The following is a 10,969-nucleotide window of genomic DNA, read 5'->3' on the forward strand; positions in this document are numbered from 1 at the left end:
TTTGAGACTTATTTTTATGAGTAATTTAAGGGGATGCGCCAACAATATTCAAAGCAACAATGTGCTTTCAGTCACCAAGTCACAGGGATGGAAAGGGGACATAATCTACCTTCCCTCAAATTGCATGTTTTACTTTGGAGATTACTCAATGCATAGACTTGATAAATCTATAGGTGAATACATGTGTCACTATAAAATGATTTTGTAGAGAAAGATTTTTGGCCATGGGGTCAAAGGTTAAAGGAAAAAAAAAATCCTCATACTTTGAAAAGTTATTGTCCTGAAAATGGATGTGCCCCTTTTAGTCATTTGAATGATTGAGGGCCATTGGGTCAAAGGATATTTAGAGTCAAATGTCAAATGATAATTCTTAAATCCCCACATACCTGCTTTCTTAAAATTTAGCCATGCATCCACTTAAGCCTGGTTTAAAGAAAGTAAACTCTTTCACAACACAATTGCGAAAAAATTGTCAATTTAATTGTTGGTCTATCGCCATTTACAGCTCATCATGTGAAGCTTCCGTCTCACACTGTTAAAACGTACTCTAGACCTATTAGAAGAACCAAAGCATTATGGTGGAGGCATACCAGTCGCCACAGCGACATTTCTAGTTTTTCTGATATTTCACTTTTTGTGTGAATGCGTGTTCAAATGTATATATTTTTTCTATTTATGTCTCTGTGTCAAGAACTACAACAAGTAACGGCAGAATCACCCCATTGCCAGTGTTTGCATCCGCCCTCCGGCCTGAACTACTCCACTCAGGAATCCCCTCCATGCGACCTCGTGAGGCCTCGTAAGATTGCACCGAGGCCCTTGAACTACTCCGCCCAGGGATTCCCCCCATGCGGCCTCGTGAGGCAACGGAATGGATCCGTCATACAGACCATCCCGAAACTTCTCCTCCGCCCGTTTCTGCCACTGGGCCAGGCGTCTAGCGGTCAGCACATTTGTCGAATACCAGGTAAGCAGGCGTACTAAAAAGAATATTTATCCGTATAATAAGCCATTATGTACACGTATACACTATGTACATATATATGCAAATGCGTATATTTTGTATTTTATAACTTTAGACTTTATTGTTGTATAGGGGTTACGAGTATTGTATCAAACAGGTGTCCTTGGTGCCCGGTGCGCCACGTAGATTCTCTCCTTGTATCCGTCAGAGTCGGTTAAGGACTGGTCCTACACAATCTTTTTTTCACTATTGTATTCCGCTGTTTGATAGTGTCATCAAATTACCTTATTTTAATACAGTTTGCAGATGGAAAGGTATGTATGGGTATACACGTGAACATCTGCACATATGCTATAGCAGCCATTATGATATGCGTACAATCGAAACGCACACATTACAGGCTTTATCATTAAAACATTAAGACTTGTGCCATATTCTGTAGGCCTGAGTGCATTAAGGTTTATATGGAGTTCAATCCAATTTCAAGTTCAAATTCTATTCTGTTTTTCCTCAACAACACAAGCTATAAACGTAAATCTCACCTTCTTTAAATTGACAGAAATATTGCATGTAAATTTGTACAAAGAAAACTATAAAGGAAAACTTAAAGTAATGATACATTGCAATAGGTGCTGAGGTAACAAAAGTAAAATATTATTGTCAATATTCACTGTGTGAAGAAAACGGAGAGACCCACTGAACAGACGATGATTGTAGAGTATGGGCCCCTCTTGGATAAAAAAGAGAAACAATTTTACAAGACTCTAGAATTAAAAAGAGGTAACAAAATACACAGGACTATGCAAAAGAGACAACGATCCTCGGAAGTTTGAGGAAGAAAAGGGAAAAAAGAGATGACATATACAGCAAACCCTTTAACTGTAGGGTTGAATAAATTGTGCAATTGTACAATAATACATATGCGTGTGTCAATCTTATTCTATGTTTTGAGTTTTGCATGCTCCCCTTGAGAAACGATGGTTATACAGAGTATTAACAAGTAAAACCATGAGTTTATGATCTGTAATACGTTATGATGCGATCCTGCGTGATTTTTTTTTTTTTTTGCCTTTTTTTAAAAGAATGACACGTCTGTTTCAAGAATGTTTTCCTTGGAAATTGAAAAAACAAAGAAATGAAAGACAATGAAATGCATGTTTTGTACAAAATATACCCTGGTGCAGGATCCAAGAGAGTGAGAGAGAGAGAGAGAGAGAGAGGGAGAGAGAAAAGCAGGACAAACAAACCAGAGTTAAAATAGCACGGCAACAATAACGCAAATATAAGCAATTTCAATAATATCAGGCAAAATATTGTAAATACAGATTAACATAAAACATTCAAACCGATATCAATATGTAAAAATCAGTTCTTGTGGAGCTTCATTATTTCATCACAAAATGTGTCTGTGTTTGTGTGTGTGTGTGTGTGTGTGTGTGTGCGCGCGCGCGCTCGCGCGAGCGCGTGTTTGTGTGTTTATGTGGACAAGCAAGAGGTACATTGTAGGGGTATTCATCTTGTGTTTTGTTTCATATAGTCAGCACAGAGGGGTCAAAATTGACATTGTGGAAGTATTTGTCTATCGGAGAATAGAAAGAGGGTACTCCCATAATGTATCTGTTGTGAGTTTAAAATTGTGTCTGTGTCTGATGTGTGTCTGTGTAAGTACATTTTTTTGTGTGTGTGTGTGTGTGTTGCCAAAGTAGTCACACTGAAATAATCCTGTGGAGTGAGATACTCCGACGATTTTAACGAAATTTAAACAGAACTTGCACTTGATATGACTTTTGGGTGCTCGAGGGTTTTTTCCCCGTAGAATTATAAAATTCAACAGCCACCTGCATGAACAGATTCGCCAGATTATACCTTTTGCATTTTTATTACTGATGTTTCACCAATGTCATTTTGCCCCTGACAATTTTTCCTCTTTTATTTTCACATTAAATATTCTAACTGCAATTTTTTTTTTTTTTCTACTGGGTAGTTCTGCCTTGTGCGATGATACACATGATGGCCTTAGGGGCCCTGGGGGTATATAGTACATGTGCGAAGATTGTTTCTATGTTGGTTTCCAAGCGTCGCCGCGTTAACTCCATTCGTGCAAAACGTTGAGAAGAATTTAACTTCCTCTCGTATATCTGTTCATATACTACATATATACATATATATATATATATATATATATATATATATATATATATATTTTAAGCGGAACACGTGTTACTCATCTCATCATTTTACTAATTTATTTGATGGTATGGATAGCCATTAAAGGTAGGGAATCCCATTTGCATGCCTTAAATGAAGAGTTGTATAAACACAGTGGTATGTTGAAGAGAGTATCATTTCAGAAACTCCCATAAAGTATTGAAAGTGGAAGGTAACATTTAGTGCATTTTTATTGACCGTTAGGTTTTGAATTGAATTCTTTTCGGGGCTCACCGTAAATTCCAGTACATTACTAGGCTACCTTTGCAGACCCATGCACTGCATGTGTGTCCATCATGTATATTTTGTGAATAAAGTTCATCAAATCTTACAAACATTTCTATATACATTCTTGCCACACCCTCTATATGTTATTACATCAGCTCTTATACTTTTAGATTTGTGTTTATAGATAAAAAATACAGAAGACTGCAACAAAAAGGCTTAAGTGTGGCTGACACACAGAACTACTGAGTAGTTGAGTTTTGTGCATTATTCAAATTGTAGATAACTGTTGACTTTTAAATTTCTAAGCAGTGGCCTAAACAAGTCCCCTGAGGTTCATATTTAATGTTTTGCTGCATTTTGGGAGTTCTGTAAAAGGTATCCCCTACCTTTAAAGGTAATGTTTAGCATTGAATGCAGTGATAAAAAAAAAATGTTTGAGTTATTACATTTAACGCATATGTGTTGATCAGTTGTATTACAAAACACCGTACCATAGCATATTTTCCAATAAAGCCTAAAAGGTAAGGAGACATCATTAATTTCCTCATTGAACCATTACTGTAGACGGTTTAGTCAGGAAACAATATTTTATTAAAGTATTGTTCAAATTTTGTTTTATTTTTAACAATACTTAACAGTAATTTTACTGATTAACTTTTTTTCCTTTTTTTTTTTTTTTTTTTTTTACACAGGTTGTTCCTTTCCCTAACACATTTTGGAACTATTTTGACGCACTAAATCTGTGTTTTTGTTTCATCCGCAAATGGTAAACAATGCCTCTAATCACATTCGCAAATCAGTCTAATATCGCCAAATTCGACTTCGTCCCTGACTGAGTACAATTCATCGCCATTTCGTAGAAAACTGTGATAAGCAGATTAACAAAACACAAACAAGCAAACATGCAAACAGAATACAAGCATTTTTGTATTTGTATTTATTCATTTCCATTCATAGGGTGGATAGCCCTTTCAGCTCAAGACTGATTTCCAAAGGGGTCCACATACATGTACAAATACAACGTATACAAAACAATGAACAAACACAGACGTAAATAACTCTATACATAACAGCAAACTGAGAAAAAACAAGATGTATAAGATTTTGTACAGTGGTCAAATGGGAAAAAAGTTAACAAATAGATTAAACAAAGTAAATGTAAGAATAAAGTCTGAAACATTAAATGAAGAAATGAATCTTTTTTCATGAGTGAAAATGTATATTTCAAGTGTTCCATAAATAATTTTCTTTGATCAAATGCGTTTTATAATGAAAAGATCACCATGAGAAATATAAGACTTGTGCAGGATTTATTAGATGTTTAGTTTTTAATTGTTGAAGTATTTGCAATGCAGATACCAAATAACGAAAATATCAAAGGTATATGTACTGTATTTGCAAATGTGAGAAAACAAATTTAAAAGAAATCAAAATATTTTGACTGGCCAACGATACGACGCTTTTTTGTTGCCTCTGTGCAATCGGGAAATGAAACAAAGAAAGAAAACACAAACACAAACACAAATACAAACACAAACATAAACCATACTTTAACATGGAAACGAGTATAATAACATTGGTCTGAAAAACCTTACTAATATTGGAGTGTTCATGAATATCTATTGTCAAAAATTAGAATGTTTGAATTGGTGTACGAAGATTTAAAATAATGAAAATGATAACTATTATGTCTAAGATCAGAGATTAACATATTTGAGCAAGATAACAATAATATTATTAAATCTTTACTAATTTCGCAAAAAAAAAATAAGTAGGAACAGTTTTCACGGCTTCTTCGAAACTTATAACTTATGTTTACAAACTGTGTTTAGAACTTTATAACTCGGAAGTGAAGGGGTGACGAAAAGTACTGGTATCTCTTTCTCTTTTATTTTTAAAACAACAACAACAAGTACGGGTATGCTAGACAAAAATATAAGCTGTCAAATTGTCATACTAATAGTTGTCAACATTCTTTCATAATTATTCCCGCCCCTGGAAAAAATGTTTGGAATATTAGGCTTAAGACTGCAGCAACACCCCCTCCACCGCTTTTTGAATTACCTGTTTGATTACCTGTCTTTCAAAACATATGCTTCGCCTAAACTTACTGCTCTGACTGGGCAGAAATACGCACTGTGGATTTGTTGCGGATTAAAAACATTGGCGAGGAATTTCTTTGGCCATGTTGGCTGAACAGCAATATGAAATTAATAATGAAATGCTTTATCTAAAAATATGGAGTAACAATTGTATACGCACAGTGTCTGATGTATTTGTAAACGAAATTTGAATTGATCAAACTCAAGTCAACAATACTATTGTCTGCAGTGTGACAGTTTACTTGCTTTGTTTCATTGCCAAAAACTCAAACTTGCTTTCCCCTCATTTTTGGCTTTATTAATTAAGTAATCACAAAAAAAAAAATAACGAAGGGAATAGACAACATAATATTTGAAATTCCAAAAGGCAACGTTGTTGACATTCTCGGCACAAATAGGATAATCTTTTAAAAGAAGTAAAAGACTCACAACGTAACATGATTTAACATTTTTCAACGAAAAATAGATTTGCCGTGTACTGTGGAATGGGAGTCATCGTCTGATTTTGATTTGTCGAAATTGAAATCTAATAAGATTTCTTTTTAAATCTATTTCAAGGTGATAAACAATGCTTTAGCTCTTAAAAATGATTATAAATATGGCAAATATTAGCAAAAGCACATTGAACATTTTGTATTGATGATAAACCGTGATTAATAATTCATTGTATTGTTCCAAAATTAGAAACATTTGGGCAAGGATTAGTGACTTTATTTCTAAATGCTCAAGGAAAGTTATCAACATATAGGCGAAAAAAAATTATTGTAGGATTGTGTGACACTGATAAGAATGAACATTTCCGTATTAATTCAAATTTTGATCTTATGAAACATGCAATATATTCAATGGAAGAATGCAGAAATCTGCATTTTACTGCATCATTTATTTCAAAAGTATCTAAATTTGAGTTCCATTTATACTGTAATGATATTGCCAGAAAGAGACGTTTTAAAGCAATTGATAATGAAACTCGTTATGTACTGAATTTGCAATTGATGTTAGCCAGAGGACGATTGTAATTTTTTTTACGTCTTCAAAGATTTTTGCATTATTTTCAATACTTGATTTTAGATAAAGTACCTCAGATTTAGGAAAAAAGAATATTACACGTAATGGGCAATGAGAGAATTGCAGTGACACTTTCACCTCATGTCGAATGCATTTATGTTTACTACTTGTGCTGTGTTTAAAAAAATTCACAATTTCAACATTCCCCGCCTTGTTACCTTATAGGTCCAATTGCGATGAAACCTAAACCATTCTATTCGTGTAATCCTCACTCCGATCTCGAACTTTCGGATTTTTATGTCTCTGTGGATGTAGTTGGACGCTTAGACTAAGTTGAAGAATGATGGAGGCAGAATGCAAGTGTCTTTCTTTTAAACACATCTCTCGGTGACTTTCTGGTGGTTGTATACATTTGTACACATCGCTTACATTATGAGATGTGTTGAAGACAAGTGGGAATAGATTGTGATTTATGTCGGAAGATTAGTTGATCTTGACCAGAACAGAAACCAGAGAACTGATAAGGAGGTTGACTGTGGAATGGTGGCTGTTAGATGGATGTAGTGTGTGAGAAGGATGACTATAGTTACGTTCAGACGACAAATCCTAACCTCGAGGTTAGGAAACCTTGAGGTTAAATTCCTGCCCGCTAACTTTGACGTGCGTCCACATGACGAAGCTTAACCTCGAGGTTAAACTCCTACCCCTTTGAGTTCGTTGATTTTTGTGTCCAAACGGTGCTCAACTACGAGTGGGGATTCCCCACGGCTCGTGGTTAGAGCGCCAACCATCTCATGGCTCTTAACATCGAGCTAACCCCGAGGTTAGCTAAGTAAGTGCCTCTACACGGTCCCTAACTACGAGCTTAATCTCGAGGTTAAGACTTGTCGTCTGAACGTAACTTTTGAAATGAATGATACACATTGTTAACAGCTACATCATGATAGACATAATACTTATTGTATAAACACAATATGGATCATGATGTGGATTGTACTACACTAGTACAGACGAGTAAAAGCAGCTGCTGTCAAATTTCAAATTCAAATTCAAACTTTATTTTCACTCTTTTTCCAACAGAATGTACAAAAAACAATATGATACATTTGGCATGCGAGTCTTTGATAATATACATAGTCAGACAGGGATAACAACATGTTCATGTCTTTATGTTTAGTACAAAAGGAAACATTTATACACTCTGTGAAAAAAAAGTGGAGGTACCCACTCAAAAGACTATGCTTGTAACATGTGGGTACCTCTGAGGGTAAAAGGGGAAAGAGGGGAAGTAAAGGAGGTGAAAAACTTACAACTTCAAAGAGTGCGGGAAACTGGGAAAGTCGGGAATAAAAAAAAAAGAAAGAAAGAAGAAAATAAAGCAAAAGTGTGAAAATAGGGAACAGAAAATGGGGAGAAGAGGAAGAGAGAGAGAAAGAGAGAGAGAAAACCTAACTTATTTTGATGCATACACCACGGGGCGAATCCCACAGAGACATATAACCACGCGTTTTCGAGAGTGAAACAGTGTTGAGCTGCTTTCCAGCGGAACAGACTGTAACCGTGAGGGCACGTGAGGAATACAAAAATACTAAACGCGGTAAAAAATGGTCGATGCCTCAAGAGAACGCTGCTTATAGTGAAAGAAGATACATTACAGAATTATATCTATTCGGTTGCATTATAAGACTTCAAAAGAAAACTCTTCTATCTCATTTTAAAAGAATTCAATGACGGTGCATTTTTTATGTCCATGGGAAGGGAGTTCAGGAATCTTGGACCTACATAAATGAAAGTCTGTTGAGCAAGCACGGTTCTTAGTAAAGGTAAATGAAATTCATTTGACTGTCTGGTTGGATATCCATTATATATCCGGTTGCGCATGAACATGGAGTTAAAAATAGACGGAAGACAGTTATTATTATAAGTATACATAAATTGCCCGAATTGAAACAAAAACAAATCTTTAATATAACTACTTGTACTTCCTTTACGGACATGAAAGTTATGTAAGTCTACATTGTAAATTTATTTACAACGTTAATGTTTTGCTCAATACTTTGTTTTTACAAGGCAAGCACAATAAAAATAAAGACATACAGTTATCTGGAAAAATTACGTAAAGTTACCAATAGATAAAGATTGTTTGAACGAGAATAAAAAGTATGTGTGTGTGTGTGTGTGTGTTTTGATTTACTTATTTGTTTAAGTAATTTGAACTGGGTTTTGTGACCACGAATTCTTTTAATTATGTACATTGTGCGTATTCATTTTGTGAATAAAATGTGTGACACATTGTAAGAGCCTTTGACTGTTTCTACAGATGAAATTTATCTATAAACAGCATTTATATAGCGTCATTTAATGACGCTATATAAATGCTGTTTCATTATTAACATCATCACCATCATCATCATTATCATCATCATCACCATCATTTGTTGTTGATTATGTTGTGATGGAGAAAAAATAACAAAATGAACTGAACTGAACTGAATTAGTATTGCTGAACTATTGGTCTTAGATTGCTTGTCGAACCCTTGTCAAAATGGCTGGTGTGAAGAGACTATCAGCGACTACCGCTGTTACTGTGCTGACGGCTTTGCAGGAAGAAACTGTGAAACCAGTGAGTTTGATAATAGAACATACCAGTTTTCCTGCATGCTTGGTCATCATGTACCGCTGCTATCTTCTACTTATTAATAGACTAAATGATTTCATCATTTATTTTTGCCTTCTGACTCTAAATTTTAAAAAGACTGTGTCACATCATTAATCACATTCTATAAATAGTTCTAGCATACCTCTTCATATTTGTTAATTTTTCTCTGTTATTCTAATATTATCATATTTGTCTTTAAAGCATAATAGCTGCATGAAAGGATATAAAAAGACTGTCTTAAGAATATCCCTTTAGCTGTAATGAGCCCATCGTGGATGCAGAAACCTGAGGGCATGACTACGACATTGGACCGGGTACACGTCAAATCTCATTTTATTTCGTCATGTGAGTTCAAGAAACAACCGATACCATCTAGGGATTTATATTGAGCAGACATGTGATAGCACATACCATGCTTTGGCTATTTTTAAAGTTTCCTGAATGCCTTTCTGCATCACACCTTATCAACATCAGCTACAACAACGTAACGAGTATGAAATATAAAAAGGTAGAAATGTAGGCCAGTCGCCGCGAGTCCTCATTTTGATGTGTAACGAAACACAATAATTAAGGCTATCTTGATGTCTAATTCAAGCTATCAAATGGAGTTGTGAATAAAGGCTTCTTGATTTGAATATTGACAGTAGAGAACTTCTGCTTTGATAAATTCGACAAGTGTTTTCTCTCAAAATGTCTACTATATCTTCTCTGTCATAATATCATCGGTTTAGTAGCATCTCTGTCGTAATCGATCTATTATCAAGTTAGATCACAAGTTAAACCATGAAGCTCTTGATGTGTATTTCACAATTTGTGGAAATGCTTTGAGATTACACTATTTCCTCAGGGTTTGCAAATGAAAGATGAAAAACAAAACAAAAACGATGAGACACAAAAGAACAGTGCGCAGCTCTACATAGCGCAGAACACGTTACGCCACCTTGGTCTAGAGACAGAGATTAAATTGTCGGAGAAAAGAAAAAAATAAATGGGACAGTTTGTTAGAAATATGTAGCATCACACACTTTTCTTCCATCGTGTACCGAACGTCTATTTTCCGTATCTGATCTACAGGCTTGCCCGGGATGTCTTCAGTTTCGCCTAACCAGACAGTATCTGATGCTATTGCAAATGCTGAAGCTCTGTCAACAGGTATGTCGCCATAGCAACCCAATCTAATTCTGCTTTACACTGATGGGTGCACACACATTAATAAGCCAGTTCGTAATGAGCTCATGTGCACGTTGGTAGAAATGATATCTCTTTTTACTCAGTTGGTTAGGCACTTTACTCATTTTCACAGAAACATAATGCACACGGGAAAGCATGCCCGGGGTAACAATCAATTGAATTTATGTTTAAACGAAAAATGATCTTGCATAGCGAGAAGTCTGGCGGGCGACGTATTTTTAGCCTGAATCAGTCTTTGATCGCCAGTCAATAGAAGGCGCGACGGTGTGGAAGTCAAGTCTCAAAATACGTCTAGTAAGAAACCTCCGAATAGCGGCTATGTACCGGGCGTGGCAAGACAGTTGCCAGTCTTCAATATCGAAGTTTCATTGGTTGAGCACCAATGTCAATCAAAACACAGTGCAGAGCCCAAAGGAATTCTAGTCTACTATCCTAGGTATAATGCAGATTGTCTTTCAGTGAAAATATAAATTTCCTGTCTCTTTCACATTATTATAGTATTTTGTCATTCTTTCCATTTCATTTTGAGGTATAACTTCTTACCTCACTTCAATAAGAGAATGACAGCAGTCAATGCAACTACATGCATTTGAACAGTCATGAGGGTTC

This window comes from Diadema setosum, chromosome 20 (assembly GCF_964275005.1).
Source record: "Diadema setosum chromosome 20, eeDiaSeto1, whole genome shotgun sequence".
NCBI classification, from domain to species: Eukaryota; Metazoa; Echinodermata; class Echinoidea; order Diadematoida; family Diadematidae; genus Diadema; species Diadema setosum.